Below are 19,776 nucleotides of genomic sequence, written 5' to 3' on the forward strand. Positions count from 1 at the left end.
TTAGAATTCTCTATTTAACCAGCTCTGTTACTTAGAACTTTCTGAATCCCAGCAAAGTATAAACGGCCTATTTATCGTCCTGATTCTCTTTCTTCATAATACACTATACTTCTACACGAAGAATGGGAAATTGATACAAAAACATTCTTAACAAAAATGAAAAGGATTGACTTCTCGTTAGGCCAAGAGGTCCTGAAAGGAGACTGGGTTTTATTTTTCCTGTCAAGCAGGAGCACAAGTTTAAAAGACAACCTTGTTTCTTTTACAAGATGTGTTTATGAGAGCAGTGAAATACAATCACTTTGAGAAACTGCAGCAGGAAGAGGTCACACCACTTTGGCTTAGTGGAAAAATGGCTAAAGAAAAGCACTGTCTCTGGGCCTGCGGGTCAGTCTTCAGGGACCCCTGTACCCAGTTCCAAGGCACCCCCAACTGAAACTGAACAACATAACTTTTTCTCTAAGAATTGCACACCCAGGAGGAGCTGGCATTTATCCGCAATTACTCATGCTTGCCAAGCTTCTGCAATGCCTCACCTACTTAATTCTGCAAGATGATTTTGAAATTGAACACGAGTAACTGACAGGCTGATTTTCTTTTTGCACAGGAAAAATAAAAGAGATAAAAATTCAAGTTAGTAAGAAATAAATTTTTTTTTTTAAGTACTCTTAACCATTTAACATGTTTGGTTATATGTTGTTGTATTGAAATAATAGCATATAGTTCAAAAAGTTATAGAAAATAATAAAAAGGCAAAACAACAACAACTACAAAAAACACTAAGAAAGAAAACAATGACTTAGAGTACTGTACACATTTATGATTTCAGGAGCCTTCACATCCCCCAAACTACTTGTTCCTGACAAAACTGTAGAATCGAGGGCAGATATTATTACTTTATTTTATAAATGACAAAACTAAAATTCAGAAAGTCTCCCACTAAAAGTTAATGAAGTACCACATGTAAAAAAATGCTACTTGAAAAATCTTAGAGACATTCCAATGACCTGAAGGAAGCTTTAATTGATATTCTTTACATATGAGTCATTCTTCTATCTTGGTGGAAACAGATTTCCTTCCTAAGGGTCTATTACAGCCTTCACGTATTTTTTTTTTCCTAGCCAGCTAGAATCACTTTCAATCTTGGTGAAGTAAAGGGAACCTCTTGGAGGCTTAGCAGCAGCTTCTGTAACAATATGACTCTGGGTACCAGGATGCTCTCAATTATTCAAGATAACACAGAAAGGCCTAGGGTTAGATTACCCCCAATGCACCAGAAACAAATTAACAGTTAGCTGAGTTAGATAAACTTGAATAAATGAATGTTTTAAACTCTGCATACTGATAAAATGTTCACTGGTGAAATCTGCAGAGAGGTGTCAGGGCTCTCCTAAAATTACAGCAAGTGGGTACAAGATGACAATTTAGAACCCAGACTCTCTATGGAGAAACCACAGCACTCATCAGACTCAGAAGGAGACGGTAGCAGGAACTGCACCTCTCCGCATGTTAGCTACACACACTGATACACTTGCCCCACCCAAAAGCAAAACTTTTTATTTACTGCTTTGGGACAGCTTATACAGGTTTGCTTCAGAGTGATAGGGCACTTCTGCTGAGCTCACCAACGGAAAGCAAGGGAATTGTGTACAGAATTACATACTGAAATACATGACAGTCACCAACAACTGCCATGAACATTTTTCATTTCTACTTCAGCATTCAATTTCATTGACATTAATAAAAAATTTTAAGTTTTATGCTCAAGTTTTAGAAAATATAAAAAAGTCTATCCTATTTTTTAACCTGTTACCACTTATTTATGACTTATGTTGAAATTATAGTAAAGTTTAAATTCTGAGACAAGAGTAGAATTTCAGCATTTGCCTTGAATAAAGCTATAGGTGCTTCAAAAATATACCCATATTAAAACAATATGAACATGATAGTGTGTTCATATCCCTGATCTAGTAATGTCTGACAGACTTATTCACAAGCCAGTATGTATAATTAGCATTTATAAATTAACTCAAATATATTTTGTTGGTTAGCTAATCAAGTATAAGCACATCTTCCCAGAAATTCCTTTCAATATTTTCAAAATATCATTGGTACACATTTACAAACTGATCACCTACTATGTTTAAGTTACTGTGTCACCATCTCTGTTCAGGGGTTTTCGATTAGCAAATCTATCTATGAGCAATGACCATTTTTACTTTTTCTAAATGATGCATTTATTTTACTTCAGTTCCCTAAATTACTAAAATTTCTCACTTTAAAATGATTTTTATATAGTGCTACCAGGCTTTGAAATTTCTGATATACAAAGGTTTTTTCCTTTTAATAGTTACTGCTCTCAGTTAAAAGGACAAAATTTTAAACATAATCTCCAATAACCTAATGGGTTATCAAAAGCACACTTTAGCTGTCCCCTATTGTTTCCACCCTATTTGATTCTGTATTTTTAGCTACTGCAAAATTTGTTCCTTCCTCGTATCTATTGAAAATTTTAGATTATTTCTGAAAACAATTTCCTAAATTGATACACTTTTGCTATTTCATCCTCTATTTCCTCTTCTGAAAAATTGGTTGTTTGATATGAACTAGACCCAAATGTGAGCTGACCATATTTTCAGCAGCCTTTCTGAAAATGATTACTTCTGAGAACATCAGTAACTAGAGAAATCCCAATAGTTTAGCTATTACCTTGTATAAAATAACATACAATTAAGTTGACTATAAAAGTCATCCTGACTTTAGGACACATTCTTCAAAGCCCAGAAATTCCTCTGGGAATGGCTGGAAGTGCTCTAATTTAAAAAGCAGTTGGCAGAAAACTTAGAGCACTTTGTTAGGGCTGTGATTTTTGTCTTTATTTTTGTTACTAACTTTTTATTTCGAAAGGTAAACTTCTCCATTGTAGCATGTGAAACAATACAGAGAAGTATTCATACACTCTGCATAAGATACAGTTTTAAAAACCTAAATGTATCTTTCACAGCTTTTTTATATTCAAATAAATAAACAAAATACATACATACATAAAGTGATTACGTGTATGTAGGAGAGAGCGTGTGTGTGTGTGCATGTGCATGTGTGAGTGTATTTTGCTTTTTAGGTTTACAAAAATAGAATCATACCAAGCACATTACTCTGCAATTTATACTTCTCACTTAGCATTATGGACATCACCATGAGTCAATAAATATAAATATTTTTAATGATAACATAATATTGTATAGCATGGATGGTCTACATTTTATTTATCCTTTTTACTATTTTTAGTCATTCACATTGATTTCAGCTACTTGCTGCTACAAGCCCGTGATACTGTGATTCATAATAAGATCTATATATTTGGTCTTCCTCCCTGTTTGTCACAGAGCTCCTAAAATCCAAGGAATTTCCTAAGTGAGGAGATCCAGAAAGGTGACTTCTGTAATGATAATGAAGTGACTTCTCGCCCCCACCTAAGGTTGGGAGATGATTGCCAGATGAAACCACGGGATTGGAGGGTTGGAGGTTTCAATCCTACCCACCCATCCTACCTCCACGGCTGGGGAGGGAAAAAGGGCTGGAGCTTGAGTTCAGTACCCAAAGATTTAATCAATCACGTCTATGTAATGAAGCCTCCATAAAGATCCAGAAGGACTGGGTTCTGAGAGTTTCCAGATTGGTGAGTATGTGTAGGTGCTGAGAGTGGCACATCCTTTCCCCCATGCCCTGCCCTATGCATCTCTTCGGTCTGGCTGTTACTGAGTTTATGCTGTTATAATAAACCAGTAATCTAGTATCTACAACGTTTCTCTGAATTGTGTGAGCTTTTATAGCAAATGAATTCAACCTAAGGAGAGGTTTAGGGGAACCTATGATTTATAGCCAAAGAGTCAGAAGCACAGGTAATAATAATCTGAGTTTGCAACTGGCTTCTGTAAGAGGTACAGTGGGAAACAGTCTTGTAGGACCGAACTCCTAACCTGTGGAATCTGATGCTATCTCCAGGTAGACAGTGTCAGAATAAAGTTGAATGGTAGGTAGGACACCCAGCTGGTGTCTGGAGAATTGGTTGTTGGTGTGGGGAAACCTGCCCCCACACATTAGAATTGGATTTGGGACCTCAAATAAAACCCCATAAATTATATATATGTTTATATAAAACCATTTTTACTTCTATAGGATAAATTGTCCCAATTAATGAGTCAAAGATTATGGCTGCTTTCTAATAAGAGGATATTTCTTCATGTAAAACAAAGATCTTGGGTGGGGGAGAAGGGGGGAGGAAGATGGGGTAAAGGGAGTCAAATATGAGGGAGGGGAAGGGTGATGTAGGTAAAGGGGATCAAATATATGGTAGCTGAAGGAAACTGGACTTCGGGTGATAAACACAATAGAATATACATATATTAAATTATAATGTACACCTGAAAATTATATAATTGTATTAACCAATGTTACCCCAATAAACTTAATTTAAAAAAAAAAGTTCTTAGGACAAATTGGCATTAAATACCAAGTCAAAAATTTGTATGTCCTTTGACTTTCTAGAAATTTTTCCTAAAGAAATTATTGAGCAAATGAGCATAGATTTTTTAAATTGTATGTACATGTATATTATTTGAACTTTTTTATAAAAGAAGAAAATAGGAAACAACTAAAAATTCCAGAAAACTATTAAACTATTAGACACACTCAATGGAACACTAAGCATATACCAAAATTGAGAGTTTACTATGCATTAAAAATTATGAAAATATATATTTATTGACATGGAAAGATGCTTATAAAATATTGCTAAATAAAAAGCAAAACACCTAATTGAATTTCACTTTTGTAAAATAATTTCAAAGGGAATGATAATGAGGAAAAAGATATGCCAAAATTCCAAAAATAGTTATTTCTCAGTATTAAGATTATTTTTTATATCATTGTTTGTCCATTTATTCAAAAAAGAAAACATAAATATTTATTGTTTATCTATATATCAGGCATTATGCTCAGTATAGTGTTGAAAAAAGTAGTACCTTAATGAAAATTTCTCTGTGTGTTTGTGAGGGCAGGAGGAGACAGGGGTCTCAGGAACATTAAGAGGAGGGGCTTTAAGAGGTGAAGAGCATAGGTCACGAAAACAAAAAAATATTTGAAAATTGAAATAATGTAATCTTTCTAACAAGCCTGTAAGATATTATTATCTTATGTACTGTAAAAGTTCTATAAATTGCCTAAGGCTATTGAGCAAATAAGTGATAGAAGATTAAGAATCAGATCTTAAGGTTGCAGTATTTTTCCAAAGAAGACATACAGATGGCCAATAGACACATGAAAAGATGCTCCATATCACTAATCATCAGGGAAATGCAAATCAAAACCACAACATGGTATCATCTCATGCCTGTCAGAATGGCTATTAAGAAAAAGATGACAAATAACAAGTGTTGGCAAGGATGTGGAAAAAAGGCAATCCTTGTGCAGTGTTAGTGGGATTGTAAATTCGTGCAGCCACTATGAAGAACAGTATGAAAGTTCCTCAAAAAATTAAAAATAGACCTACCATATGACTCAGCAATTCCACTTCTGGGTAGTTATTTGAAGAAAATGAAAACACTAATTCAAAAAGATATATGCACCCCTATGTTCGCCACAGCACTATTTACAATAGACAAGATATGGAAACAACCTAAATATCCATCAATGGATGAATGGATAAAAAAGATGTGATATATGTACAATAGAATGCTACTCAGCCATAAAAAAGAATGAATCTTGCCATTTGTGACAACATGGATAGATCTTGAGGGTATTATGCCAAGGGAAATATGTCAGAGAAAGACAAATACAATGTGATTTCATGTATATTTGAAATCTAAATATGTATATACATACATACACACACACACACACACACACACACACACACACACACACATATACATACACAAACAAAACAAAACTCACAGATAGATAGAACAGATTAATGGTTGCCAGAGGGGAGGGAATTTGGAGGATGGGTAAAATCAAGAGATACAAACTTCCCGATATAAAATAAATTAGGTCATGGGGATATAATGTATACAGCATGGTGACTATAGTCAATAATACTATATTGCAAATCTGAAAATTGCTAAGGAAAGCCTTAAAAATTCACAAGAAAAAAATTGTAATTTTTATGGTGCCGGATGGTGGCTGGACTTATTGTGGTGATCACTTTGCAGTGTTTACAAGTGTTGAGTCATTTTGTCGTATGCCTGAAACTAATATAATGTTGTCAATTATATTTCAATTTAAAAAAAAGATTCCAATATTTTCATCAATAGAATATAAGCATAAACAATGTATGCTACTTCCAGGCAGAGGTAATTAAGAAGTTAAGTTTGGCCTTCTTCATCTTCTTGTTTCCATCTGGCAATGAGATATGAATGAGTCGGGTGCCCTTGAAAACCACACCTTGAAGATCGGCCTCAGTTTCTGAATGATGCTAAAGATGGTAGAACACCACCAAAGGAAACTGAGTTCAGGGCTGAGGCTAGCCATAGCAAAGACACAGTGGTAGGAGCCAACAGGTGAATTTGTCAGAGATCTGGACAGCCAAATCAGCCAAGGGATACTACCAAACCTAAATAGTCTAAGAGAAACCAAATCCTGAGCTCTATGAGCTGCTAATCTTTATCCTAAATGCCAGCAAGACAAACAGCAACCAGAATGAAGGGACAAGGCCACAGAGACAGGATGAGCCATTGGACACCATGCAGATCATGAAAGGCATACTCTTCTATCATACCCCTAGATGATATTCTGGAGAGGGAGTAGAAGAGGAAATCTGAAATAATTAATATTTTGGCCAGAGGGACTAAATCAATCAAAACCACACCAACAGGCATTCAAGTTTGAAGTCTAAAAGTTTAAGCTGTTCAAATTCTTCCCTATGAATAAATTTACCAAATGAAATGAAATGCAGGGATTTCCAGCCATGTGGTGGGTGGGTCTTGTGGACCCATATTCTGCAAAAAAAAAAAAAAAGTAATATATAATGAGAAGGAGAGGAAAATGAGACATAAAGACCAGGCAAAGTGACCTCAGATTTTTTTTTCCTTTGCTAATTATTAGCCAGACCCAGCAATGGTATGATAATTTGTCATTTTTCCTTCCAACAATAAATAAGCAGCCCAACATGTTTTTGTTCTAGGCCCTGTCCCAAATTAGACTCTTTGAATTTTAAGCAGCTACATAATCAATCCGGCCAAAGTCACAGTCAGGGGAAAGGGAAAAGAAAATAATAAACAGAATGAGAAATGAATTTATGAAAGAAACTCTATTGGACATGATTCTGCATGACTTTTAGAAAAAAGAAAATGAAAAACATATAAGCCAAATTGAATTGCTTGAGCTACTGAAAGTATAAAGCAGTAACATATCTTAAAAGCTCAGATGTGGATCTCCAACTACCTCAAAAGAACTCGTAAACCCGGTCCAGGGTTCTGAGCACCCAGAACTGTCAATAGTAGGAGACATATGGCTTCTGGAATTCCTAAAAAAGTGCAGTCAGCTCCCAACACAGCTTAGGGTCAGCCTTTTCTGCTTATCCTCTTGTCTTACCAGACTCTGAATCCTTTTATACACACATAACATCTACACTCATACACACTTATGCACACATGTACGAGCATACACACATCCCCACCATACTTTTCAGTTCCTTGTCTTGAATTTTAGGGAGGAAAAAAGCTAATATTTTTTCTTCAATTACTTTAATGCTGCAAAGAAATTATTTGTATTTCACTTTTTAAAAATACATCATTCATAAAATAATTTGGGGCAAATTGTATCTTAAATGGTTGAGGCTAACTTGTTCTTTACAGAGGAGAATTAATACAATTTGTATTAACCAGTTCAATTCCCTTGGGGATCCCCTATTACTTTAGAAACTAGAAAAGAAAACTTATCATATATCAAATGTTATTTACTAGTGAAAAAACATAATTCCCACTTGCATCCCCAGGGGGATTTTGGTTACCCTGGCTTCACTCCATCCCACAGGGTCCAATTTGATAACACCAATACCCTTCCAAAAGGGGTTTGAGTGCATATTTGGTGAAGAAGCAAGTACCTTAGATAGTAGCTTGAATTAATTCAATTGATATATGTAGAGTGTTTTTTGTGTGCCAAGCACTAACAAAGGACTTAAAGTGAAGAACAGTAAGAATGCAGGATCAACTATCCAAGAACCTGGGCAGATTTAAAACAAAAAGTGGGAGCAAAGGTTGAGGAAGACAGACTAGGTGAGGCTATCTTCCAGGATTTAATATGGTTTATATCTTTTTGACCTCTCACTGCTGAAGAGAAGAAACAAACTGAAGTATAATTCTCTCCTATTCACTGTGATGGAAAAGTAAAATGTTCTTGTCTTCACCATTTTCGTTCCCTCCTTCCATGTTATAAAGTAAGAAAGTTCAGTATTACAATTCCAAAGAGAAAAATACCAAAGTGAGGAAAACTAGGATATAAAAATAAGAACAAAAGAAATAAATGAAAAGAAGGAAGTCAACACAGAAGAGTGAAAATATATATGAATTTTTAATATATCTTCTCACATAGCTCAGACTAAAAGCAAGCTAGCTATAACAAAAACAGTTACAACTCACTGGCTGTAATGATAAATGAGTAAAAGATGGCTGGAAGAATAAAAAGAAATGAACTAGAAAACAAATATATGCAGATAACTTTAAGGTAGAATTAAAAGAATCTAAGAAACAAAAATAAAATAGTAAAACTTAAGTATTGATGTTGGTAAAGGACAAGAAACCGATTCTCAGCATGAAACAGGAAATTACCATAAAAAGAAAGAAAAACTAACTGGAAAAAAGAATACAGTAACAATAGGTAAAATGGTAAAGAAAGAAACCTTTAAAAGAGTAAAATGAAAGTGAGGTGTTTTCTTTTTTAATGACATAAGATGAACAAAACTGTCTTCCTGCCTCAGCATAAGCCTCAATTTTTGACTATTATCCCTGGCAAGCAAATTGTTAAATTGTTAAATTGTTAAATAATGAATTGTTAAACAATTCATTAGAACTGTGAACATCTGAGTGTGTTGAATGAGCTTGATTCCTATCACACATCGAGTTAACAGAATTTCAGATATATTTGTAAAATATGAATATACTCTCATATACTAAATGGTTTTGATTAAAATAGATTCTCAAATAAATAATTAACTTTTAAAATAATCCCTGTGCTGTGGAGCACTTATTAAATGTGCCTGCTTACACTATACTGGGCTTATTTTTTTTAAAAATAAGATTTTCCTTCATTTTTAATCTGTGAGATAATACGTTCAGAATTTAAACCTATAAAGTATTTTCATTCCATAAAAAAGAAAAAATGGAAGCAGTTTTGATTACAAATTATCATCTCTATTATAACTCTCATCATGTTTAATGACTCTCTTTTGCAACATCTTTCTGTCATAAAGCATTCATTGCTATTGGGCACCCACTTCTTAAAATTTTGTTTCCCCTGGCATCTTTGATGTAGTTCGCTACTGGTCTTCCTACATTGTTTTGAATATTGCCCCTACATTTTAGACTCTGTCTTTATAATCTTCTATTTCAAGATATTTTACAAAAATGCAGTGAATCACCTCATCTGTATCATCATTTCTTTTCTTTCTCTTTCGGCCAAAAAAGAATCAAGAGAAGAAAAGTAGGCTATAATCTGTGGATAGTATAGAAATTGCATAATATGATTAAGGGTATTAATAATTCAAAAACTGACTAAATTTTATTTGACACAATTTCTTTGCACTATGAAGCAAGACATACTACTTGATGATAGAGTGTGGAAATATATTATTATCTTAAATGTCTTAACTGGAAGATAGAAAATTCAAAATTACCTTTTCAACTGGGGGATTATCAACAGATCATGCTCAACTTCTTCCAATACAATATGTCACATAATGATTTATAATTTTCCATTATTGAGTAAGCAAATTCTCTGGTAACATTAAAAGACACACAAAAGCTCTGTAATGAAAATTATTTAAAATTTTCAAATTAAAATTAGCAAATTAGATGCCTACAAGAAAGTATCTTACAAAAAAGAATTTCTCTACTTCTAAATACCTGCTGTGTCACTGAGTTCCACATTGTCCAAACAGATGCAATGCCTTAGTCATAGGTTTTCTATGGTTAGAAGCACAATTTTTTCATTTATTTTTAGAACAGTATCTATGCTCATAATGATGGTCTGTGCCAGTACTGTTTCCAAGCAAATCCTTGATTACTACAGGATATAAGCCAAAAATGGAAAATGATGAGCCCGCGGTTGAGATAGGTAGCAGGTGGTTCTGAAGATAGGAAACTTTGAAATGCCTTAGTCACTATTCACCCTATGAAACAGCAGAGATTGCCACATTTATTTACATCAGTAACCCTTGAGCACTTATGATTTAAGATTAAGCACAATTATACAGAAAAATTAATAAATATATTAACTAAGGAATTAAAGTAGGACCCAGAAAACTCATCAACTGATAGGTTTGGTGGTGTTTTCCTATCAGAATAATACCTGGGCAAATGGTAAAGACTCAATAGGGCCTAGTATGTAATCTGAATACAAGAAAAAAAATGATTCCTCATAAATGCTTGACAAAATGTCTCCAATTAATCTCCTATGAAATATTAACTTCTTGTTGGCATACATCAATTATCAAATCAAATCAATAACAGGTCAATTCATTCTTAAGTGTTGCAAAATTGCTAAACACTAGTCACTGTATTAAACAGTTGGACTAAACACTAGTCACTGTTGTGTAGACAGCCAAACTAGAAATGTTCTTAAACTCCTGCAATAGGCAAGATGATGAGGTTTATATCAAGTTATAGGGTAACATTTGGAACAAATTTTGAAGAACAGATCTGATAAATAGAGATGCAAAGGAACAGAGAGCATGAGTTAGAAAGGCAGAAAAGGATGAGGCAAGGGCAGAGAACAAAAAACCGTCCAACTGGGCCTCATATTCTAGGCTTTAACAATGTTCTCTATGCTGCATTCAGAGGTAAAACGAGAGAAAGACGTTGATTAATTGATCATACCATCAAACTGCACATTTGAAAGTATGTTCTATCGTGCCCACAAATTTGTCACTAGTGGGCAGAAAACAGCCAGAAAAGTTCATTTCTGTTGAGTATATGGCATATATTGCAGGAAATGAACATTCCTGAAATTATGCTTCATCTTTTCATGTCCCTACCACCATATACATGGTCATGCCATTTGACAAGTTATTTGTAAAGTGCTTAGAATAGTGACAGGCACATAAGAAGTAGTATACAAAATTAAATAAATTACATATAAATGAATCCTGATTCTCTCTTTTGCTTAGGAGATAACACCAAGTCCTCAAGACCACTAGAAATGGAACAATTTAAGCCAGGAAATTTCTCTGTGGAGAGATTTCTGATATTGAATTCAATTTATTATCTAGATATACAGCTATTCAGATTATTTCTCTTGGAGTCAGTTTTGTTAAACTGTGTCTATCAAGGGTAGGCCCTTTCCAGGATTTCCTTCATTACTTTCCAACTGCTATGCCATTCCTGAACTGCACACTCTAGTTCACAAATCAAGAGAACTGTGGCTTTCTACTGCAGTACTAGATGGCCCCATGCTTAATGCACTGAGAAATACTGTCAAGGTTAAAACTACATATCATATCCATAGATCTCTCCAGTATGTTTCTCTTTTACTGAGGTTGAATCCTCTCCTGTTTCTGCCTTCTTTTGGTCATTCTCCAATGTCTTAAAATAGATATCTTTTGGGGGGGGGGAGGGGGAGGTAAGATAAGAGGTTATAATTTTTATCCAGAGGAAGATTAGTCTGCTACAAACTACTTCATATTACCAGAACTGGAATCCCATACATACCCGAATTGTACTGAACAAGCATTTCAAATTCAATGTATTCAAAATAGAAGCTTGATTTTTCATCCCCAAATCTTTTCTTCCTCCAATCTCCCAACCTTATTAAATAGCAACGGAATACATTCAATTGCTCAAATACATACACAAGCGCACACACACACTCACAGACACACACACACACACACACTCACACATGATCTATCCTTATATCTTGAAATTATCACCCGCATCCATCATCCAGTCCTGTGGGATCAATTTCCAAAATGCATTCTAACTCCATTTCTAACTTTGCTCCATCTCCACTGCTACCATCCTGAATCATATCACCATACTCTTTCACGAGGACTAACACAGAAACTTACTAACTACCAGTTAGAACTTAGTCTTCCGGCTTTCATTCTTTCCCGCATATAGCCATTTTTCCCCGAGCAACCTGAAAATCACTATGAAAACCTAAATCAGGTCATGTCATTCCTCTGCTCAAAATCCTAAGATTGCTTAGTCTTAAAATGAAATAAGATGTCTTTACCATGATCTACAAGTCCTACATCATTATCTCCTGTCTCTTTTTCTTCCTCCTCCCTCGTTAGCTTTCAGGAACATCCTTGATGTTTTTCAAGCTGTACCAAATGTTTTTACCCCCATGGATTTTTTTCATTTGCTATTCCTTTGATTTGCAGTGTGTTCCTTCCACATCTCCACTTGGCTAGCTCCTTCTTATCATGCTGGTCTTAGTTCCAATCCAACCTCTTCACAGGGAGTTAATCTGACCACCCTGTTTAGAGGAGCCTCCACACTGCACCTCGGGCATTTAGTGTCACAGCTCCCTGTCTTGTTTTCTTTACAGAATACATCATTATCTGAAATGATATTATCCCTTTTTAAAAATTGTGTTTATTTTTAAGTTTCTATATCAGTCAAGATAGGCTAGGTTATGGCATAATAACAACTCCAAAATTTCAATGGCTTTAAACAATTAGGGTTTATTCCTTTGTCCTACTACACCGATCCATTAAGAGTCAGCTAAAGGCTCTACTCCACATTGTCTTCACTCTGGAACTCGGGCACACAGAGCGGCAACTATCTGGAACACTGATGGTTGCTGAGGAAATGAGGGGGGAAAGCTAGAGGGTCTTATGTGTGCGATCAAATGCTCTAGCTTAGAAGTGCCACACATTACCCCTGCTCACATCTACCAGCCAGAAGTAATCATAAGACCAGGAAGTATAATCTCATCATGTTCCAGAGATGGGTGAGACAGAAATATTTGATGAACTATATGAATGACTACAATTGTTTATATTTCCCCCACCTGAGTGTACATACGACATATGAGAAAAATAAGCCGGAATGTTTTGTTGTTGCTTTTATTATTATTTGCCGTTGTATCTCCAGTTCTTAATACTGGGTTTCCCATATAACAAGCACTCTAGAAATATCTCTTGAACGAATGAATGCATAACCTTTCTTGTATTTCTAAGTCTAAAATATCTAGACTTCCTCCCTGAAGATCTTCCTCCACCCACTGCTGATAGTTTTCTGGAAAGGAGTAAAAATATTCTTCTTTCATATTCAATTTGATCTGCCATTTAGAATTCAGCTATTAAGTAAATTCTCTGTCCTAGTTTAAAGGTGGATTGTTAAGTGCTTGTGTTTACAGAATTCAGTGAGGGGACAGAGTCTAATAATCTAGGAGAGCGACCTAGAAATAAATTGATACAATCATTTTTCAGGTAGCTAAACTAACAGACTTGTGCCAGGGGTCATAATGGGGAAAAAAAAAACTGGGGAATTCTGGCAACTCCCCATCTCTACAACCTCCCCATGTGGACAGAACATCTTTTCATCCCTACAAAAAAAAAAAGATGCTTTTCTTACTCTACAGGAGGGGGATGGATCTGAGACTTGGAACTTTAAAAGCAAACAATTATGACTCCCTCACAACTGCTGCCTATGGGACCATGTTCCCCACCTCCACTGCTAAAAATACCATTACAGAGTTAGCACTGCTGGCAGGGATGGGGGACAGCCGCGGAGTAGAGACATTCTTTTAAAGTATTAAATAAATCACCATTAAAAAAAAAAAAAAAAGCAGCTTTCTTCACTTCTATGTCTCACTGGAGGGAGGGAGATGGGGTGGGAACCCCCATAAAGGAGCTATAACCAGGAATTCAGAAGAATAAAAAAACTGCCAGAATAAAAATCATTGATTGTGCATTATTTCAGAGTAAACTAAGAGGCAAGGCTCAAGGGTTTTACTAAAATGTCAATTTTAAATACAGTGTGTCTATATTAGAAACTAAATTCTTAAGGTTATGTAGATGTACTTATTCGTATGTTCTTTTTACTTTAAGGGAAAGGGATATTTTTACATTGAAATGTCTGTGATCTTGCTATCCCATCTCAATATACCCCACTTCTACTCTCTTCTGCTCACTTGGCTCTAGCCATTGGCCTCTTGGCTGTCCATCAAACACTCAACGTGCACGACTGCCTTGGGGCTTCTATACTCACCCTGCTCACGACTTGGGTAGTTTCCCCCCAGAAGGCTACTTGGGTTGTTCCTTCATCTACTTGAGGTCTTTGCTCAAATGACCCCTCATCAGATAAGGAAGTCTGGCAACTTCCCAGACTTTACCCTACAGTCCTCTGCTTTCCTTGCCCCACAGCATTTACAGGCCTCTGACATAAAATATGACTTCTTTATTTATGTTCTGTCTTTTCCCATTAGAATGTATGTTCGATCAGCACAGAGACTGTTTTATTCAATGCTGGATTACCAGAGCCTAGAAAATGCTCAATATGTATTTGATGAGTAAACAAAATATATTTTTAATGCTATATTTTTAAGGCTCCTATACTTTGTAAGTGAACTGAGAAAAATCAATGGGCATGATCCAAAAAAAGTGAACAAATTCAGGCAAACACTAAGCTTCAAAAAAGAAATTCAGTGGCATCAATATCTTCACAGCTTAATATATTTATATATGAACATAAATCTGCTTTTTCTAAAATTCTCTTCTTGTGTTACAAATAACCAGAATAAAACATTCATTTCTTTTAGCAAACTTAGAAAAGATGATCTAATGTTAATAAGTTTCCAATTTTAGAAACAGATTGCTATGCCTTATGTTCAGTAAATGATAAGAATGGACTCAGGGAACAGAAGTTCTTGAAGTAAAGACATTGTTTTTAATAAAAGAACAGTGTGCTTAAGCTATCAGGTCTTCCTTCACACCCTTGCTTCCCTCCAGTCCATCCTCATTGTCACTTCTAAACAGAGCCTTCATCACTGGAGGTCAACTGCAACACACCTCCTTGCCTCAAGGCCAGGCATCCTGCATTCACATTCCTATTTGATTTTGTCATCCTTCTAATCAAAAACTTTTAATTTTCTTCTTTAATTTCCCATATTTGGGTTTTTGTTTTTTTTTTTTTTTTAACAACAAGCTTGTACTACTTTTGTACTTGAAAATTTTAAAGGGAGGGACTTACTCCATGGCTTCCTATTGTTTTCAGAATAAATTTTAAGCTCCTGAACCTAAAATTCAAGACCCTCCACAATTTGCCTTGCAGCTTTCCTTTCCTGCCTCCACTAAACCCAAATCTGCAGATGCAGGAAAATTGCTCTATTTATACTCTATCCCAAAACCATTTGTCCTTTCCTTCCCCAAAACATTGTGCTTGCCATTTGTCCAGCTTGAAATGCCCTCCTTCTCTTTCCAACAGAATTCTACTGGAAGTGCAAGGCAAAGCTCAGAATCAGACCCAAGAAACTATAGAAACTGTGAATGGACACAGACTTCCTAGGAGATGGTGAGTTTGCTATTATTAGAGATACTCAGAGACAGGCCGAAAGTGTAACAAGGAAGCTCTCACCAAATCCATGCTTCCTGAGATGCTAGGGTTCCTATGAACTCCTACTTGTACTGAGAAGGCTTATTTGACCATTTCTGTTGGGAATGACTTCTTGTCCCTTCAGAAGAGACTGTCCATCTCTTTTACATGGCAATTATCATATGCTGGCAATTCAGTTATTTTAGAGCTGTATTTTCATATGTCAGTGTCTAATCTCCTTAGCTCACTGCAACCTCCTGAAAGAGAGTCTCATGGTACCTAACGCTGTTCTTTGCAAATGATAGGTACTTGATATGTTTGTCAGTGATGATGCTGAAAAATGGTATAGTTCAAATAGGAATAAATTGGGAAGAACAGAAAACATTGCTTTATATTCTTTCATGAGATGATCAGTTTCATGTGGTCACAAGAGAAGACACAGGAAGAAAACAACAGTAATTGTACTCACAAGTCCTAGAGAGACAGAGTCACTGCGTACCACGAAAGGGCCATGTTGGGGGGAGGGGGCGTTAAGGACCAAAAGAGCAGGCTTAGCCAAGCAGGTGGGGAGCCCAGAGAGTAAGGACCCATGGGCAAGTGCTTTTTGGGGAGATCAGGCATATATAATCAAAAAGTACAAAGAGATTTCATTGGTGTGTTTGAATGTCACTAGGTCACAGTGGGAAGAGGGCAAGAAAGGGAAGCATTATCATTCTGGTAAAACTGGTCAACTGGGCAGGGCAGGGTGCTCACAGCCTGTCTGCAGGAATGTTGAGGCAAGAAAATATGAAGTTTAAAAATTTACAGTATAAACATTAACTTCCCTAGGTAGCTGGAAGGTAAGTTCAAACTTGCCCTCTTGAGATTATGTGTGCAGTTGCTTGTCTTCTCTTAGCTGGTCTATCCATGTCTGTGGGCATGTCCTCAAGGACACACAAGTAGTATAACAAGCATGGACCAGCCTAGGGAAATCTTGATATGTAATCACATTCCTCTTGAATCAAGAGAAAAAGTAAAACCCAGCACAGAATTTAAGGTTACTGATGGCTGCCGGGGCAGGAAGCACTGTGTGGGGAGCTTCTGGGTCAGCCACGAAGACAAGCTTTGTTCTGGAGCCATACAGTCTCTAGTGGGGTCAACTAAATAACTTTTCTTACCCAAAAGAGAGGGCTGGTCAGGCAGGAGGTGTTGCCAGAAACTATCCCTGAGCACAAAGTGGAGCAAAGCTGCAGGGAGTGGCCCAGCACAACCCAGCCCTGAGGGCAAACAAGGCAGACAGGTTTGTTGGCTGCCAGCGCACCATCTGGGACGCCTGAAAAGGCACCTGTCTGGAAATCAGGAGGATTCAGTTTATGTTCTAATTTTACTGCTGGCTATTGTTGTGACCTTGGAGCCAGGCAAGTCACTCCTGTACGTTTCTGTTTATCCATTGACAATAAGTATGGGTCGCTGGCATGATAAAAATGCAAATCAAAAACAACAGAACTGTTTTGACTATCATCAATACCAAAATCAAATAGACACTTTCATAGCCACCACTGGAAAGCAACTAAGGTTTGTTTTTGGAAAGGCTATGTACCCCTTATTCCAGCCTGATGTCCTGTGGACCCCTGGGTCTTCTAATATTCTTCCCCCTTCTACCCAAAATCTGGCACAGAAACACAGCTACTAAATCAGAAGAGTCTCCTACATCCTCCCACCTACCAACACTTACCCTTTGGACCTAAACCTCACAATGATGCCAACTGTTAACATCCTTGCTCGTTCATCACACCTCCAAGTAGCACAATAATCTAGTGAATACGTTTTTAAGAAATGATTCTAGTTGTAGGAATTAATGATAGAAAACAAACCAGGGAAAACTTTTATTTGTCAGTGTCTTCTCAAATCACACTCTTCTTCCACCAAGGACTATTTACCTCATTATTTGAAAAACAAACAGAATATCTATCAATGTGGTTTTAAAGAATCAAGTGATCAAGCACTCTTCACTTCCAATTTTACTCCGTATTGTTTAACCAGTTGTCGAATTCCACCCTGACCAGTTACATTCCACTCATCAGTAAAGTGGTTTCTCTCAGCACCAGATGCTGGGTCTGCCTGCTGCAATTCCATTTGATATGGCTTTCAGAAGAAATTCCTACCATTACTTCCCAAAGGTGGGAAATGAGGAGTGGAGGTAATAATCGGACCTGGTAAGGAAAGTGTGCCTTGGTCCCTGAATGACTCATCTCTATCAAGTACAGTGAAAAGTAGCTATAAAGGCATGTGGTTAATAATTATTTAATTACAATGCTCTAACCTGAGTCAGTTTTATTAATAAGTCCTTGAGGCATTCTCTCATAGTGTCTGTATCCTCTGTCCTGCAGGAGCTAGAGCAACCAGATGATCCTATCACATTGAAAGCTGCAGCTGACTGCCCTGTAGTGCTAATGGATGCACAACTTACTGTACTGCAAACTAATGAAGGCATCTAATCAGCAGGTGTGGGAGGAAACAGCTGTGTACTTGGGATTTCCACCCTCGCCTTCCTTTCCTGTTCTATGAGAGAGACCATTAAAGTAATTGGACAAGTTTTTTGTAAAGGGCGACCAAGTTCAATAACTTAGACATCAAATTTATCTATGAAGACAGGTGTTCCTTGGTGACTATTTTAATCTAAATGTCAATAATTTCCTAGCTTACCTAGCTTTCGTCTAACCTTTCATGATCAAAAACCTTGATTTTTTTCTTTATGTTAAAGGCCACTCCAAGCATGAGAATAACATTTTTCTCTGACTTGAATTCTGTGGTCACTTCTGACACAAATTATTTTACTCTACGGAAAGGAATTACATGTTGACAATTCAAGTATTGAGAAAAATGAAGATTCCGGCAGTCAGTATACCTTGGTTAAGAATGAAGATGGTGGTAAACATTTAAATAATATCTATCATGAGTATCAAATATTGTATTTTGTGAGGACAAAGCTTAAAACTATAGATATTCTATCTAAGTAGGAATTGGCTCTATGTACAGCATTTGTTCCAAGTAATTTTTCCAAAATAAAAGTCCTTATCGCCTTGATAGTACAATTTTCACAATAATCAATTGTTGGCAATCGCCCTGAGTAGTGTTAATATACATTTTTTAAATTTACTATCAACTATCAGAATAATTTTGAGAGTCATTTATACTATTCAGCTATTCAGATCTCAAATTAACACAAAAGAGGTAAAATCATACTCACATCATTGCATTAAAATAATAGTTTTCCTTTCTAAATATATGATTAAATCTGTTTTTTTATGCTTTAATGTCTTATATCACCATGACTATCTTGCCCTCAATTTCCAGAATGTCTAAATCTTTTCTATCTTAAAATGATAAAGTCATATGTATAGCTCAAACACAAAGAAAAATATTCAAACTAGATGTAAGCTAAGACAATAGGAAATAAAAAGCATTTAGCTGTATTAAATTCATTAAATGACAAAACACTGCCGAGTTACTTGGCCTTTTATGGGAAATAGCCTTTTGTTAAAATAAATCAAAAGAAAAAGATTCCTAGAATTTGTTTTCTCAAATTTCTGGATGTATTGAGAATGCTTTATTCAGAACTTCCTGTTTAAAACTAAAACATAGGTACACAAAAAATAGCAAACTCTTAATATTTTGCATAATATAAACATAAGAAAATATACTTTCAACATGTATTCTTTTATAGACACCTAGTTATCAGTCAAGCTATTTTTTTTTTTTTAAGACAAGCTTCTAAAAAAGAATCATGATTTCTATGCAGCTGGATATTTGGGGGGAACCAAACACATATATTAAATGTTGCTTATAGTTAAGCGTAGGTCCAGTATCTAGTTTCTGTAATTCTGAAATCCAAATGACTCTGATCCTTGTAACTGATTTTTTGGAAAGACCAGACCAAACCTGAATTCATTTAGCAGCAAAACCTAATTTGAGGCTGTTTCTAGTTTTGATTGATACCACATCGTGTGAATACATATATATTCAGCTACAGATACAT

The 19,776-nt window shown here is 35.9% G+C and overlaps 1 protein-coding gene and 1 long non-coding RNA gene across 4 annotated transcripts in view; one reads left to right on the forward strand and one right to left on the reverse strand.

Annotated features, from left to right (window-relative positions):
• TMEM117 (transmembrane protein 117) overlaps positions 1-19,776 on the reverse strand; it is a 372,922-nt gene that overhangs the window by 336,816 nt on the left and 16,330 nt on the right. The gene's annotated exons all lie outside the window — the stretch shown is intronic.
• LOC112483840 lies at positions 3,549-18,342 on the forward strand. The gene is made up of 3 exons (XR_003047799.1): positions 3,549-3,679; positions 15,651-15,737; positions 18,128-18,342. It is a non-coding gene; the product is annotated as an uncharacterized LOC112483840 (long non-coding RNA).

Source organism: Pteropus alecto, unplaced genomic scaffold, assembly GCF_000325575.1.
Source record: "Pteropus alecto unplaced genomic scaffold, ASM32557v1 scaffold196, whole genome shotgun sequence".
In the NCBI taxonomy this organism is placed as follows: Eukaryota; Metazoa; Chordata; class Mammalia; order Chiroptera; family Pteropodidae; genus Pteropus; species Pteropus alecto.